We start from the raw sequence: 15,881 nt of genomic DNA, 5'->3' as shown, positions 1-15,881 counted from the left end.
ACTGTCAGAGGCAGTATACCTGTGACTTGCTGGGAGTCACAAGTGGGAAGAGTGCTGTTGTGCTCAGGCTGCACTTTCAGGCTTCCCCCTGGCATCCAGCTGGCCACAGTGACAGCAGGACTCTGAGCTACATGGACCTTGGGACTAATGCAGCAGCCAGACTCTCTGGTGCTCCTACCATTTTCAGAAAGGGAAAGGATGTAGAAGGAGCAGAAGCAAGGGAAATGTATTTTTGCCCCTAGCAGAATTGTTATCCACCTGAACAGTTTCAGGTGTTGGACGGAATTTTTTTTTTGGGGGGGGTTGAAGCTGTTCAAGGGTCAGTTTGTAGGCTTGGAGAAGTGGTGATAATAACTATCCACTGAAATGACTACTTCACAGAGTTGGAAAACGAGAACAGCCTGATGCCAGGGTGGGGAAGACCTTTCTCAAAGACCTACCTTCTTGGCATATGCCAATGGTGGGCGCGGCCAGAGGCAAAACTGGGCAGACCAATTAATGTAAATATTACCTTCGTACAGTAGCCTTGCTTGTGCACACGCTTTCTCCTCCATCCAGGCATGCAAGAAGCATGATCAAACTTCATTGTAGCAATCAGGCCAGGCAAAAAGACTATGAGGGTGCAAAGCAGGGCCAGTAGAGGATGTCTGTGTGTGATGGGGGGGGGGAGGGGGGCTGCAGAAAGTCCCAAGGGGGATGGAGAGCTGCATTCAGCTCCTGAAACTGAGTCCCCTACCCTGACCTACATAGAAACTAGAAGAAGAATATGCTATGTCTGTTCTGAGCTGCAGGCCCAAAGTGGTTTGATGCAGGGATACCAAAGAAGGATGGAGACAACTCCAGAATGGCCTCTTCTAAGTGCTTCATTAAAAGAAAGGTATAAACTCACAACACAGCATGCAGAGCCTCACAGTCTTTACAGACATGGGATAGAAACAGCAACAGAGAGAGGTCATCATGACCTGCCTGCAAAGTGCTAATATGCTAAGCATTACTTACACAAAAGACAGCTTGTGTCAATTTGTCCAGAACCTCCCCTCACACCTGGCTGGTGAGGCCATAGGTGGCAACTGTCCAAAGCTTCTCCCCTCTCTGGGCCTAGAGCCCAGCATCCCAAGGTCCACAGATAAGCGTAGCATCAAAGCAAATTCATTAGTATACATCAAAGCAAGCTCGTTAGCATACATCAAAGCAAGGGAACATAAACATATATGAGCTCATTCTTGCAACGACTACCAATTAATTGTAGGGTTATCCTGAATACCAAGATGGCGTTTGCAGAGCTTCTGGAAAATTTCACCTTTGGTTCAATACAGTGTCCTTCAGGCACATGGTGACCTGAGAATTCTGGAGTTCCTGGAAGCAGGTTGCCGAGGAACAAAGCCTGCCTGCCTGCGTGGCCATGGGCGATATGACAAGTAAGGTAACACCTTTCAAGGTATTACCTTGAAAGTATTGCCTTGAAAGTATTACCTTGAAAGTGCTATGTTCTGGAAGTGGTATGTAATAAGAGATCATATCCACGTTAGCTTTTGCAAGAGCTGTTGTTTTCAGCAGGCTGGCCACAAATTTGTGTTCTTTTCCCTGTCACCATCTCAACTTTAGCTAGCTTTTCATTTTCCCTGATGGGAAACGATGTGTCACTCAGAAAGCACGCATAACTAGCCCAATAGCATGTATCTGGGCTGATATGGGGCAGCAACTGCTTGACACAACATCTTGTGATCTCTCGACAAACAAAGCAGAATGAATGCTTAAGAAATATCTGATGTCATCTAATCTCCCTGCAAAGAAAGCAGGATGAATACTCAATAAGCAGATAACCTAGAAACTACCTCAGAGAGGTACCAGCTCTGGATGAAAAGGTGCTAGGGATTGAACCAGGAACATTTTGAATGCAAAAATATGTGCTTTCTACCACCTTGTTCTCCTGTAGCCTGGTATGAGTGAATCACTGGATGGCAACAGCTGCTCAGCGCCAGCATGTAGAAGTATAGGAAGTGTGAATGGAAATGCTTTACGTTCCCAGGTCCATGCAGGAATACACACGTTGCCTCTGTTCTGCCATACCAGTGACGTCATGCTTTGGTTCTTGAGTTGCCTACTGGAACTAAGAAATCAGGGTGATAAATGAATGTCTGCCTTAACTGCACGAAATGTAGAGAAACACAGGCGGTGATAATTATGTAACATAAGCAAGTTGTTGATAACACAGGCATTCTGACATTGACAAGGAAATGAACAAATATGAATTAAACATCCTTTATCTCAATTCAATCAGATGTGATAGTGTGGAACCTCGTGATAGCTTGTAACTCAGCAGTTTCATGTTGCAGCCTCCTGTTGAAATTGCTCTAGGATGAGCTCTCTAGAATCACTTATAGAAAGAACTGGAAGGTTGAAATGTTTCCCCCAAAGGGCTTTTAAATATTGTCATACCTGATGCCAAAATTTGTGACCATTTATTTTTTTCCACAGAACATAGCTGGCAGATGATAGCATACATGACATTGGAAGATGAGGGGATTGAACCCCAGATGTTGTGAATGGACGAGGGTGTTCAGGCATATGCCCCTAGAGAGTAGGAGTGTAACCCTAACCCCTATTTAGTAAAGGTAAAGGGACCCCTGACCATTAGGTCCAGTTGTGACCGACTCTGGGGTTGCGGCGCTCATCTCGCTTTATTGGCTGAGAGAGCCGGCGTACTGCTTCCAGGTCACGTCGCCAGCATGACTAAGACGCTTCAGGCGAACCAGAGCAGCGCATGGAAACGCCGTTTACCTTCCCGCCGGAGCAGTACCTTTTTATCTACTTGCACTTTGACGTGCTTTTGAACTGCTAGGTTGGCAGGAGCAGGACCGAGCAACGGGAGCTCACCCCATTGCGGGGATTCGAACTGCCGACCTTCTGATTGGCAAGTCCTAGGCTCTGTGGTTTAACCCACAGCGCCACCCGCGTCCCAACACACCACTGAATTCAATAGGACTTACTTCTGAGTACAGTGGTACCTCAGGTTAAGTACTTAATTCATTCCAGAGGCCTGTTCTTAACCTGAAACTGTTCTTAACCTGAAGCACCACTTTAGCTAATGGGGCCTCCCATTGCAGCTGCACCGCCGGAGCACGATTTCTGTTCTCATCCTGAAGCAAAGTTCTTAACCCGAGGTACTATTTCTAGGTTAGTGCAGTCTGTAACCTGAAGCGTATGTAACCTGAAGCATATGTAACCCAAGGTACCACTGTATTTCGGGGTTAGCGGAGTCTGAAATCTGAAGTGTACGTAACCTGAAGTGTATGTAACCCGAGGTACCACTGTATACATTATTTGGATTGTGTGGTCACCCTCTCTGAACTCAGGGGTCATTCCTTCTGATTAAATGAGTAATGGAGCAGGGATGCATGATGTTCGTGCTGCTGATTTCATGTACGGTCTCAAAAACCTCAGCCATCACCGCAGTCAAAACTGGCCTAAGGTCACAGAGGCTTGTCTTATTCCTAGGGCTGTCATCTGAGTGGAGAAATTCCTTCTTTACTGATTCATCATATGTGTTTTTAGCTGATGAATCGATCAAATTAATGATTTGATCTTGATTATATTTAATATTTGTATTCTGCTTTTCCAACAACAAATGTTGAGCTCAAAGCTGTTATTGTCGGCATCCATCTATCTTGTAAGACAATGGAAGATTGTGCCTTTGTGGGTAAAGTCAAAGCACTGGAGAGTTAGAGCACCTGCTATGGCTGCAGAGAGCGATACGGTAGAGGCATGTGTTGTTGCAGGTGGGGCAGATGAAGGTGCCTGGTTGTGTTGCTGCAGATGCACCAGGGCGTTTCTTCTCTATGCGCTCCTCCCAGCAGCCATTCCTCCCCTAGTCACTCTTCTGGATACATGACCTGACTGTCTCCAGGCACTGTGGCCGTCACCTGCAAGGGATCCCCACATGACAGTGTTAATGGCAGCTCACAATAATCACAACAGCACTGCACACACATATTGTAAACACTATAACATTGAATACAGTAACATATAAATAACTCGATGATAAATTCAGGCGACCTCCTCTCTTGGGGAAGAGGTTTCTTTCCCCCCTCAGTGGGCAGGCACAACTCTCTACGTTTCCAAACCAGACTTAATGCCTGCAACCGTTTTTTGTTTTTCCATATCTCCACAACCTCCTTGCGAGGTAGGCTAGCTAATGCCCTCTTTCAGTCTGGGAAGCCGCGGAAACTACATCTCCCATCAACCCCAGTCGCTGGCCACGGAAGCCTCCCCTACGCAAGAAAAACCATAGACCGAGGGGGGGAAAAGAGAGAGGACGGAAGTTCGCCTTGAGCCGACGCCGCAGGAAGCTCGGCTGGCTCCCGGCCACCGTAGGTTCGAGCTGTGTGTGTGTGTGTGTGTGCCCGGCGGGCCGTTCCGAAAAGGAGGGCGGGCAGCGCGCGCGTGCGCAGAATCGAGGCCGGGCTGCGGCGGAGGTGTGGGGGCGGTTTCCCTCAGCCGGATACAGCTTCTCTTCGGCCGGCGGCGGTTGCAGCTGACGGGAGAGAGCGAGCGAGAGAGAGCAGGGGGGACCCCAAGGTAAGACCCGGAGCCCCAGGCCGGCTTCCCCTCGCGAAGCAGGGGGTTGGGAGGGTGGGGGGGGGAGCGCTTGCTTCCCGCTGTGTGGCCGCCGCCCTCAGGCCTGACAGGATGGGGGAGGGGGGCTATTTTAAAAAGGAACCCCCTGTGGGTGGGGGGAATCTCCTGCGGACTCAGAGAAGCCTCCGGGGGGTGGGCACTGGACACCCAGTCCAGTGTCTAAGCACCTTCCTTGCAAGCAGAGGAAGACTGGGAATCGCCTCTCTGGAGGCAGGGCTGCTGCCAGTCAGTGCAAGGCAATGCTGGAGGAGAAGGGCCCAGTGGTCAGAGTGCCGCGCGGGGGGGGGGGGGGCGAGACGGCTTGGTGTAATCTGTGGCCGCTCTTTCAGCCCCCGCTGGCAATCGCCAAGAGGAAGCGGGGAGGGGGGGGGAATCTGATTGATTGCTGCCGGTCTGTGCGGGCCCTGCTGAGCTAGATGGGGTGAATGGTCACGTCCAGGGCGGAGGGGGCTTGCTGCTGTCTGCATGGGGAGGCTGGTGGGGTAGTTCAGCTGGGAGAGCGCTGAGACCTTTACCCTCATTTCGCCGGACTGTAAATGAGAAATGATGCGGCAACGCGAGGAAAAGGATGGCGATCGTGTCTTCGGGACAGGAGTGAGAAATGTGATTTTAAGAAATTGTATTGCATTAATTTAATTTGGTTTGGTTTGTAATCGTTTGGTAAATTAATAAAAAATAATTTGTGTGTGTGTGTGTGTGGGGGGGAAGACTCTTCATCTCAGAGCTGTGGCTTCGAGCCCCATGTCGGGCAAAGGATTCCTGCACTGCAGGGGGTTGCAATCACTACATGGGTTAGTTGGTCTCTTCCAACTCTACAGTTCTGTGAAAAACCCAGCAAAAATCAAGGTCTGGGGCTTGGAGAAGGGCTTTGGCATCTGCTTTGCATGCAGCTTCAATCCTTCACTCCACCAGGGAGGGCTGGGAATGTACCAGGCCTGGAATCCTGTAGATCTGCCGCCAGCCAGTACCTTCTTGCTGCTGCCAGCCTTAGGCCTGTAACAGAGTGGGCAGAGTAAGAATTGGCCTGACTCTGTATAAGGCAGTTTCCTCTGTTCATTAGCAGTATCAGTAGGGGGGAAAGAGTTTGCCTTTGATCCCTGACATCTCCAGGTGGGGCTAGGAGAGGACCCTGCCTTAAATCCTAGAGAGCTGCTGCCTGTCAGTGCAGACAAAACTGAACTTGCTGTGATTCATATTGACTAGATCAGAGGCAAGCAGCTGAACTGGTTCACCACTGCGGCTTAACTTTGGAACTAAATCATGAACTTGGAGGCTGCTATGAAATATCATTTTAATTAGCAGGTAAAAGAGATGTAGCTCAGTGGTAGGGCATCTGCTTTGCATGCAGAAGGTCCCTTGTTCAATCCCTGCTTCTTGACAGAGTCTTGAGAATGATCTTTGCCTGAAACTCTGGAAGCTGCTGTAAGTCAGAGTGCTGGGCTAGGTTCTTAATGGTCTGACTGTATAAAGCCAGTGCTTGTTTCCCTAACGTCCAGAGGGTGCAGTTTATATTGGTCTTTTAACCAATGAAGGTTTCTCCCAAAACTGCAGAATGTAGTCTTTGGATATCATGCCCAAATAACAGAGTCTTGTAGCAGCTTGAAGACTGACAAATCTTACTGTGACATAAATATCATTGAGCTACAACCTGCTTCATCAGATGCATAAAGCATAATCCTGAGTTACAGGTATATTATGTTTGTCCTTGTCTTGCATAAGGTCCAGCTTGAAGAAGTTGAGAAAAATTACAAGGAAGGAGCTGGGGAGAAGAGAGAGCAATATTGTTAAAGCCCCAGAGTTTTCTATTTGTAATAGACATTAACACTTCTGCTGTTGTAAGCTGTAGGATTTGTGCTTTCAACATTATACACTTCTACTTCTCTCTCTCTTCTCCCCCTCTGCAAACATTTTAACATTTTTCTGACAGTTCTGGAGAATGTGGGAACTTGTTCTCTACATGGATACCTTTTTATTGATCCTAATAAAGGTGTTACCCACCTGAGGACTTTTGTTGCATTTCTAATAGGCTTTAAAAATGTTCTAATAAAGGGGACCAAAAGATACTGTTGGTGATGGTGGAGAAGAGGGGAGGTCTTCATCTTTATTCACTGTGGGTGGGGGGACTGTTGATCAAATGCATTGACTAGAGTTGCCAGCTGACCAACTTGGTCTGCTCCTGTGCTTGTACAGCAGCCAGAGGTGTAGAGATTAACAGGTAAAACTTTTCCCAGAGAAATTAAATTGCTGTGAATTGTGCATCATACTGTTAGTAAACATGCCAGAGTAGGTTTAGAGAAAAGTTGGCCACCTGCAATGCATTCTGGGTGCTGCAGAGATGCTTAGCAAGGCATCCCTCAGTGTTAGAAACTGAGATATGAAAGCTAGGAGCTAAATGGCACCTTAAACCTAAGTTACGGGCACAACAAAGAAATGTCTAGGCACACTTTTTTAATAACAAGAATACAAAGCTGAAAATGAATAAACTGCAGCTAAAATATTATGTTCATTTTTCATATGCTCTAGTCCTTCTGCCCACCTCCCTAGTAGTCTTAAGAGGGTCTCTTCTCCAGTCTTCAAAGAGTAGCTGGAAGTGGGGAGGCAGAAAACGCTCCTCCTTTTCTTCCATTATGCAATTTTAATCTGATATCTTAGGAGCATTACTGCGTCCGGAGCTCAGAAAATGCTCACACTAATTAAATTCCCTGTCGCAAAATGCGCCTAGAACAATGGGAGTTTCAAACACTGGCATCCGTTCAGGGCTTCTTTTTTCTAAGGTGGGATTGGTCCTCCCCTTGCTCTTTGGCAGGTCTTGCATTCCTTGTTACACAGCTGCATGATCCAGAGATGGTTTTGCCTGTGGATGAGAGGCCAGAGCACAAGCAGTGAGGCATGGCTGCTGCTTCTCCACCCAGCTTGTGTACCTCCCTGGGGCATAAGGCTGCTCTCTTTCTTTCTGGTGGCCTGCCAGCTAGACTTCGTTCAAGTGTGTCAATTTGGGCTGGTGATCAGGTGATGCTTTTCTCCCACCCACAAAGGGTGCTTGGGACTTGGTAACCCTTCTATGATCTACCCCCAACTCCACGCTCTGTCATTTAAATTTCAGAACTGGCACTCTCTTACACTGGCTACTTCCATATAGTCTGGTAGCATCAAATTGTCTTTTATTTTATTGATCCAGTAAGCAGACATCACATTAAAACTTGTATATTAGCCTACAGAAACAGGATGCAGAGTTGTCAAAATATTGATTTTATATTTAATTGGATAAATTTTCTGCTTTCATCTGAATTTAGCTACAATTTATGTAGGAATCTTAATGACACAGTGTGCGCATACACTCTCCTTCCCAACTCCTTTTCAATATGGCTTGAATATGGCTAGCACACAGGGGGACATGTGTGAGCAGCAAATCCTTTGTATGCACAATCTGTGGCGGGGCTCCTCTCACCTTGCAGCAGCATCTGCAAAGCTGCTTGCCGTGTACAGCAACCACTGGGGAGGACTGAAGCAGAGTGGGTGAGGAAGTGGTTTTTTGTACAATGTATCTGAATTGACTGTTTACAGTTTGTCACCTTATCTCTCCCTGGAGGTGTGGCAGCTTTTGACAGCATATTATGTGCCTTGCAGGGAGGGTGTTTGGGATACCAGGCTGATCTGAACTCACAGTCATTGCTGCAGTTTGAGCTGCTGACATTAGTGAGGATGGAACAGCTAGGGAAAGTGAGGGCTGTTGGAGCTTGGGGTCCTGCTGCAAATGCAGTTTTGCTACCAGGGCGTTGCTCCTATCTGGACACCCTGGCTCCATAACCCAGCACCCTCTTCCTTCTAGCAGGAAGCAGACAAAACTGATCTTGTGACACTATTGTTACAGTTATGTTTTCAAATGTAATCTTCAAAGCTATATTGAATATATAAGTCACTGCTATATTGTTCTTGCAGTGCATCATGAAATACTGTTTTTTGGCGTGTGGGGTATAGGGGGAGAAGTCTGCATTATAGAGATGTGATGAGTGAAAGACATTTGCTGGGGAAAGTGAATGAGTTGGTAAAGATGCTTTGTAGGATGTGATTTGTAAATGAAATAAATAATTCATAATAATAAAATAGATGCTGGTTATAAACTGTTAGCCTTAGATAAAGTGTGGCCAAGAAATTCCCTAAACCATCACTCTTAACAACACAATTCCTTACATATAAGTTCCATTGAGTTCACTGGGGCTTCCTTCCCAATTGTTTTCATTGTATTTTGTATTTTCTGCACCTCCATGATATGTGTGTTAAAGGTGATAGATAGATAGATAGATAGATAGATAGATAGATAGATAGATAGATGATAGATAGATAGATAGAAAAATACAATAAGTGGGTATAGGATTTCACTCTTAATGAAGATAACTAGCAAACCGATTCCATTTTTTGGGGGCAGGGAATATTCTGGCCACCTCTGCTTGTTATTACACTAGCAGAAATTTACATGTGGATGTTTAGATGTTGGGCAGACCAAGGTTCCCTTATCACAGTTAAATTTCTAGCCATTTTTTTGTAACTGGCGGCTGTCCTTGCTGAGCCTGTGGTATATGATAGTTGAGATAGCATGTGACATTTTACACACTTCTGTATATGAAGCTGAGCTGGTTAGCTCCATCTAGTCCAGGCGTGACGAGATAGCTCTTTAGTGTCTGTGGCAGAGATCTTTGCAAGCCTGAGATCAGTTATTGGCTAGAGTGGTGGCATTGAATCTGGAAAGATACAGGACTGAGCAGGAGTCCAGTATCCCAGATTTTGTAGGCTGCCTTCTATACCACACCAGTGCTCCCCTTTCATTTAATCACAGCTTTCTAGTTTTCCCTTGAAAGTGACTGCATTTCCTCAATGGCAAACATTCCTCCCATATGCAATTGCATGGATCCAGGCTTCCCCAAATTGGTGCTCTCCAGGCATTGTGGGTCTCCAGCTCCCATCCAGCCCAGCTAGCATAGCCACTGGTCAGGAATGATGGGAGGTGTAGTTTTGAACATCTGCAAGGTTCCAGGTTGGGGAAGACTCCAGATATGTTAGCAACTTTCACAGAAACAGCAGTCCATCAAACTTAAAATATATGGGGAGGAATTCAAGTTAAATGTCACACGAGAAGATGCAGGATATTGGTTTGGCTCTCGTGGCTGGTTGCACAACAGAAGTCCCATTACTTCCTGTTCCACAAAAAAAATTCCACTAGTGCAACCGTTGTGCTGGATTTCATATTGCGCAACTGTGATTCTTGCCCTTACACTAGCGCAACTGTCTTTGCACTGGGAGTTACAAAATTTTGGGTCTCAGACTCTAGCTGCTTGTTTGCGGCTAGTATGAACTATTCAAGCAAGATGATGGTGGAATGACATTTTGGGAGTTCGGATTGGATAGAGCTGCAGTGTGGATGATTGCTGCTGTGTGAACAGGGAACTCCAGATGCCAGTGTTCTCTCCCTCCTCCCCCCCATCCACAAAAAGGAGATTGGTGATTTGTTGAGGAACTGGAGCAATTGCTTTAAGTGAAGGGACTTGAGCCAAAGGTTGCAGAGAGTGGTTGACTGAGTTGCTCTCTGGAGAGCTGCCCTGCTAATACATGTTCAGCTGTTAGTCTCTTGGAATGGGCTGCATTATCTTCTAAGAGGGTTTCTCGCTCAGCAGGAAACTGCATCCTGGGAGCTAAGTAGCACCTTCCAAAGAAAGAGGCTGACAAGTTGTTTCTTGTTTGGGCTAGCTTGGCAGTTCCAGCTTGAAAGCGTGCAGGCTTTTGGTTTATATTTGGGAGTGATATGCGGCTCCACCAAGTCCATTGGGAAAGTGCTGGGAAGTGTCCTGTCAGAAAATGGACTCCCCGCCCCATCCCCAAATTGTCTCTGGTGAATTTGAATTTTTCATGCTAAAAGTCATTCTGAAACTTTCCAGAGTAACAAGGCCTGTGCTGAGCTTTGCACTTTGCTTTCATTCTGAACTCTTCACATATATTTGGTATTAACGTGTTTGTAGCTCAAGCCCCTTAATTCCTGCTGGACCATTCATTGTTAAGAATAATCTGCTCTTGGCTTCCTTCTCAACAGTTCTTTGTGTATTCACAGAAGGCCTCCGTGCCTCTGGTGCTGGCTGAGAGAGGAAACGTTCTGAGCACCCATCACAGCTGTTGCGTTCTAAGCTGTTGTGGGTCTTGGACTGCTGAATTGGGCCCTAGATTGCACCAGAGCAGCTGACAGATAGTTCAGTTTTAACAAAGCAGAATATGTTTCTCTTGCAGTCATTTTCAATGTAGAGAATTTCTGCTGGTAGAGAACCAAAGTTAAGACTGCTCAAGATTGCTAGAAGCTTATTACAGAGTGTCTGGTTTGTTCCTTTGCTGTTTATTCAAAAACTTTGGTTCAGCAACCAGGAAAACTTTTCTAACAATCAGGGGCCAATGCTAACTCTTGGCTGGGGAGCAGGAGGGGTTATTCCACTGCGATATCTGAAAACTAGCCATGTACTGACCAGGGCAGAAGTCTTTTTTGTGTTGGGGAGGGGGCAGTATTTGTCTTAATATTTGCTGAGCCAGCTCTGAATTGGACCCCTCTCCAGTTGATGGAGCAGTTTAGAATCCAGCAAATCTTTGTCTAGACCAGCTCTTCCTGTATCCTGCCCCATTCCGAGGCTTTACACTGGCTCCCAAATACCACAAGTGGTATCCTGTCAATAATCTGCACTGTTGGCATGCGCAAGGGAGGACCCCCCTGCTGGCAGAGGGAAATCACTGCACTCTTAATCCCCTTCCAGCAACAGATCAGGGGTCAGCAAGCTTTTTTAGGAGGGGGCCGGTTCACCACCCCTCAAACCTTGTGGCGGGCCGGACTGCGCACGCATGCGCGCGTGCACACATACGCATGCATGCACGCACACACACGGTGGAGGGGGCTTCTCTCTCTCCCCCTCTCTCCCCCAGCCCCTCCCCTCCCCCACTTTCCTACCTCCTCCACCGCTCTGCCTGCGGTTGGGAGCCGGTGGTGGTGGTGCCTCTCCTTTCTAGGCCAGCTTTCCCAGGTAACTGGTGCGGGGCCAGCAGGCACTCCAAGCTCCAGCCAAAGCCCCGTGACACTCTTCTCATGATGCCTATAATGCAGCCATGGACGGAGAGGCTGGCAGGTGGGTGGCAAGTCTGGGCCGTGCCTCAGCGCACGGGCGGCAACGCTTTGGATTGGCTGGCACCAATCAGAGCCCAGCTCCCTACCTCCACAGGGCAGGGAGAAGCCCGGAGGAGGGAGAGAGAAGGGGAAAAAGGTGCCCAGGGGGGGAAATTGCAAAAAAAAAAAAAAGGCACAGCACGAATGATCATGCCGATTCAAGTGGCAATTCCAGGACCGTCCGCGGGCCAGATCCAGAAGGCAATTGGGCCTGATCTGGCCCGCAGGCCTTAGTTTACTGAGCCATGACATAGATCAAGGGTTAGGATTGCTCTGTTACTGACAAACCAAAAAGTGTGTGTGTGAGTTTAGGGTGAATGTATGTTGAGACAACAAGGGACGCGGGTGGTGCTGTGGGTTAAACCACAGAGCCTAAGACTTGCTGATCGGAAGGTCGGCGGTTCGAATCCCCATGATGGGGTGAGCTCCCGTTGCTCGGTCCCTGCTCCTGCCAACCTAGCATTTTGAAAGCAGATCAAAGTGCAAGTAGATAATAGGTACCGCTCCAGCGGGAAGGTAAATGGCGTTTCCGTGCGCTGCTCTGGTTTGCCAGAAGCAGCTTAGTCATGGTAGCCACATGACCCGGAAGCTGTACGCCGGCTCCCTCGGCCAGTAAAGCGAGATGAGCATTGCAACCCCAGAGTCAGTCACGACTGGACCTAATGGTCAGGGGTCCCTTTACCTTTTTTATGTTGAGACAACAAGTCATTGTGTTTTACAATCTCTGGAGTTTTACAAAACACATCAGGCAGACCTGGTCTTGTTCAGATGCATGGTTTGCTTAGGAGTAGGTTCTAGTTCCCCGGAAGATGGTTTTAAAAAGTGTTTGTTAAACTAGGTCAAGAAAAAGCTCCTGTGCTGTGTAAGACAGCTTCCTGGTTTTTTTGGGGTGGTGGTGGTGGTGGTGGTGGGTTGTTCTCTGATTGCTTCTGGCTCATTCCTGGCTGGTTTCTCTTTTCTCCTTGCATAACTTCTGAAAAATGAGCTCCTTACTGTGGTTGTGGTTCTTTTAAATGCTTACATATTTAATATGTTCGTATTCTGCTTTCTCCTAGTGCACTTTTCTCCTAATGCAGTTTACTGTTAAAGGCACTGTACTAAAACAAAAGGTACAATAGACAAAACAGAATCCTCTCAATCTGTTTGTGGTTTCTTTAGGAACTGTTACACGTCATTCGCAATTTTGAATATTTATATTTTGCCGTTCTAGCGAATGATCTTCCAAGGCAGCTTATCCAGCCCAGCAGCCCTTCAGTCTCCTGGCCGAGGCATGTAGCTAGAAAGTGCCTCTTTTCAGCTCTGCAGTCTCAGGGCAACTTGCAGTTGGAGACTAAAGAACATGGGAATTCTTCCTGACACCAAATCAAACGCTTGGTCTACCTAGCTCAGTACTGTCTGTGGTGACTAGCAGAGGCTCTCCAGGGTTCCAGACAGGGAGCCTCTCTCAGCCCTACCTGGAGTTGCTGCAGACTTGGGGCTTTCTTCCTGATACTCCACCACTGAGATGTGGCTCATCCCCGTAAACCTTACGTTTTGAGGCAGGAAGGTGGGAAACCAGCTCCTTTCAGTTACGCTTCCCTTGGCTGATGGGGTGGGACCAGGTTTTATTTCCATCTTGCCATGATTTTCTCCTGGACAGCAGAGGGCGAAGCCTCCCTGTGGCCATTGGCTGATGGTAAAGGCCTGAATCTGCCTCTCTTTGGCTTTGCTGTCCCCTGGGCAAGTGGGAAGTGAGTCGTCTCTGGAGAAGGGTGGGTGCGGAATGCATGTCCATAACTTGGTTTCTGAGTTATTGCATAAGTCTCCTAGCAATACTGGAGGCTTGGTCCAGTATTTTTCTCCCAACTGAGTTTGGCTTCCTCTGACTTCTTCCTTTCTTTGTGCAGGACTCTTCCCTTCAGATCAGAAGAATGCAAACGATAAAGTGCGTGGTTGTTGGCGATGGAGCTGTGGGGAAGACCTGCTTGCTCATCAGCTACACTACCAATGCATTCCCCGAGGAATACATTCCCACGGTGTTCGACAACTACAGCGCTCAGATGACTGTTGATGGCAGGATGGTTAGTCTGAATCTCTGGGACACGGCAGGCCAGGAGGAATATGACCGCCTGCGCACCCTCTCCTATCCTCAGACCAATGTCTTCGTCATCTGCTTCTCCATTGGGAGCCCCTCCTCGTACGCAAATGTGAGGCACAAATGGCACCCTGAGGTGTCTCACCACTGCCCAAATGTGCCGATTCTTCTTGTTGGCACTAAGAAGGACTTGAGAAGTAACACGGAGACGGTGAAGAAGCTGAAGGAGCAGAGCCTGGGCCCCACCACCCCCCAGCAGGGGTCGTCGCTGGCCAAGCAGATTGGAGCCGTCAAATATTTGGAATGTTCAGCGCTGAACCAGGAGGGGGTGAGAGAAGTCTTTGCTGAAGCTGTGCGTGCCGTTTTATACCCTGTGACAAAGAAGAACTCCAAGAAGTGCCTTCTGTTGTAGTCGCCAAGGAACGTGGAGCAAGGATTGAGGGCTTTGGGTTGTTTTGAAGGTTGCCTCCTTAATCTAATTGCATCTTGCACTAATGGCTCTAAAGAGATATATTTCTTTCCGTAAGTACTCCTGCAGTTCAGGTGCCAGTTCCAGCAGACTGGAACAAAAGACATCAATTCCAAGTTTTAAGATCACCCTATCTGCTATATTCTCAGTGTCTATGCTTACCTAATTCTCCATCTCTTCAGTGACTGTCCAAGACAAGTGCTTTCTTTGCTATACAAACCTAAGATACAGTCCTTTCTGAAGGAGACAGTAATCTGTTTTGATTCATGTGCCACTGTTGCTTTTCCTAACAATTTATTCATCAGTTAGCTGTCTTTTGTATAGATCGGGCTGTGCCTTTCCAATAACTGTGTCAATTTGCCAAGAGTGTTTGAGAACATGTTATGAATTTTAGAATGTCTCCACTGTGGGATGCAAGCACCACATGTGGTTACAGAGATTTAGAAACTGAGAGGGCTTTCAATAAGATCAAAACTACTCTGCTCCTCTTCGTGGAATTGGATGCAGGTTCCACAAACTTGTTCTGGGATTGGGAGCTGGTCCCTTTTTGCTTTCAGGGCTGGAAAACTGGGCTTTATAATGCAACTCCTTACTGTTTCTGGAGGGTGTCCCTCAGCTGTGTGATTAAGCCAAGGCATCCTTTCAAAAGCTGACTTTGCCACATATCCTTTTAAAGCTGGGCTTGCCCTCCACAGGATGAGATTTCCTTTCTCAGCCTGCCATAAGAGTCCATCACTCCAAGATTATACTCTTGCTGTGCCTGCTGTAGGAAGATGCCCTAATGGCATCGCTGCCAGGCCAACTAAACTCCACAATGAAGAGTGTGCCCACTCACTTGATTTTAGGTATGTTTTATACTGCTGGAGGCTTACTGAACTCAGCTATGCTACAGGTACCCTTATATAAACTCTGGACTGGCTGGCCTTTATGTCCATGGGCACCGTGGCAGTGCCCACCATTTCCTCAGCATATGCCTCTTTCCCCAAATGTTGTGGTTGACTGTAAATCTTATGAATGTGGTATAGATGGCAGAGATCTGCCTGCTCTAGATCAGAAGGTCTCATTTGCTCACTACACCCCGCCTGCCTTTTTAATATAATTGCCAATGCTACAAAGCAGTACTGTATTTCTGTGCCTTTTCATTAGTACTATGTTTTCTCCTGCAGGTGAAAATATCAGTAATTTCTTGCCTTCTAAACTTTCAGGTGTAAATGCTATTAAAATGTTGCACTGGTTTGTTGACCTCTTTAGGACATAGGTACCCAATATAGGTGCATATAGGCAGGGTTTTAACTTTCACTGAAATATTAACTTCCCTTTCTTGGAGGAAAAAAAATGTGCAAGTGCTTTTTAAAAAGAAAACATGCATTTCTAGCACCACAGCTGATTTAATCTAGTGGCATTAAGGAACTTTTTTTACTTATGATGATTTGTGGCCATATTCAAGATCTTTAGTTTATTGGGAGCCTGATGCTCTATGGCATCTCTCTGGCCAAGGATAGCTTATTTAT

General features: G+C 47.1%; 1 pseudogene across 1 annotated transcript; it reads left to right on the top strand.

Annotated features, from left to right (window-relative positions):
* The first annotated feature begins 4,436 nt into the window (after positions 1–4,436).
* LOC309361761 (rho-related GTP-binding protein RhoG pseudogene) lies at positions 4,437–14,548 on the top strand (annotated as a pseudogene). The gene is made up of 2 exons (XR_014173392.1): positions 4,437–4,578; positions 13,714–14,548. The product of XR_014173392.1 is annotated as a rho-related GTP-binding protein RhoG pseudogene (transcript).
* The last annotated feature ends 1,333 nt before the right edge of the window (positions 14,549–15,881 follow it).

Source organism: Podarcis melisellensis, assembly GCF_964234715.1.
Source record: "Podarcis melisellensis genome assembly, chromosome: Z".
Classification (NCBI taxonomy): Eukaryota; Metazoa; Chordata; class Lepidosauria; order Squamata; family Lacertidae; genus Podarcis; species Podarcis melisellensis.
Note: the sequence above shows the minus strand (reverse complement) of the source record. Positions and strands in the feature narration are given on the sequence as shown.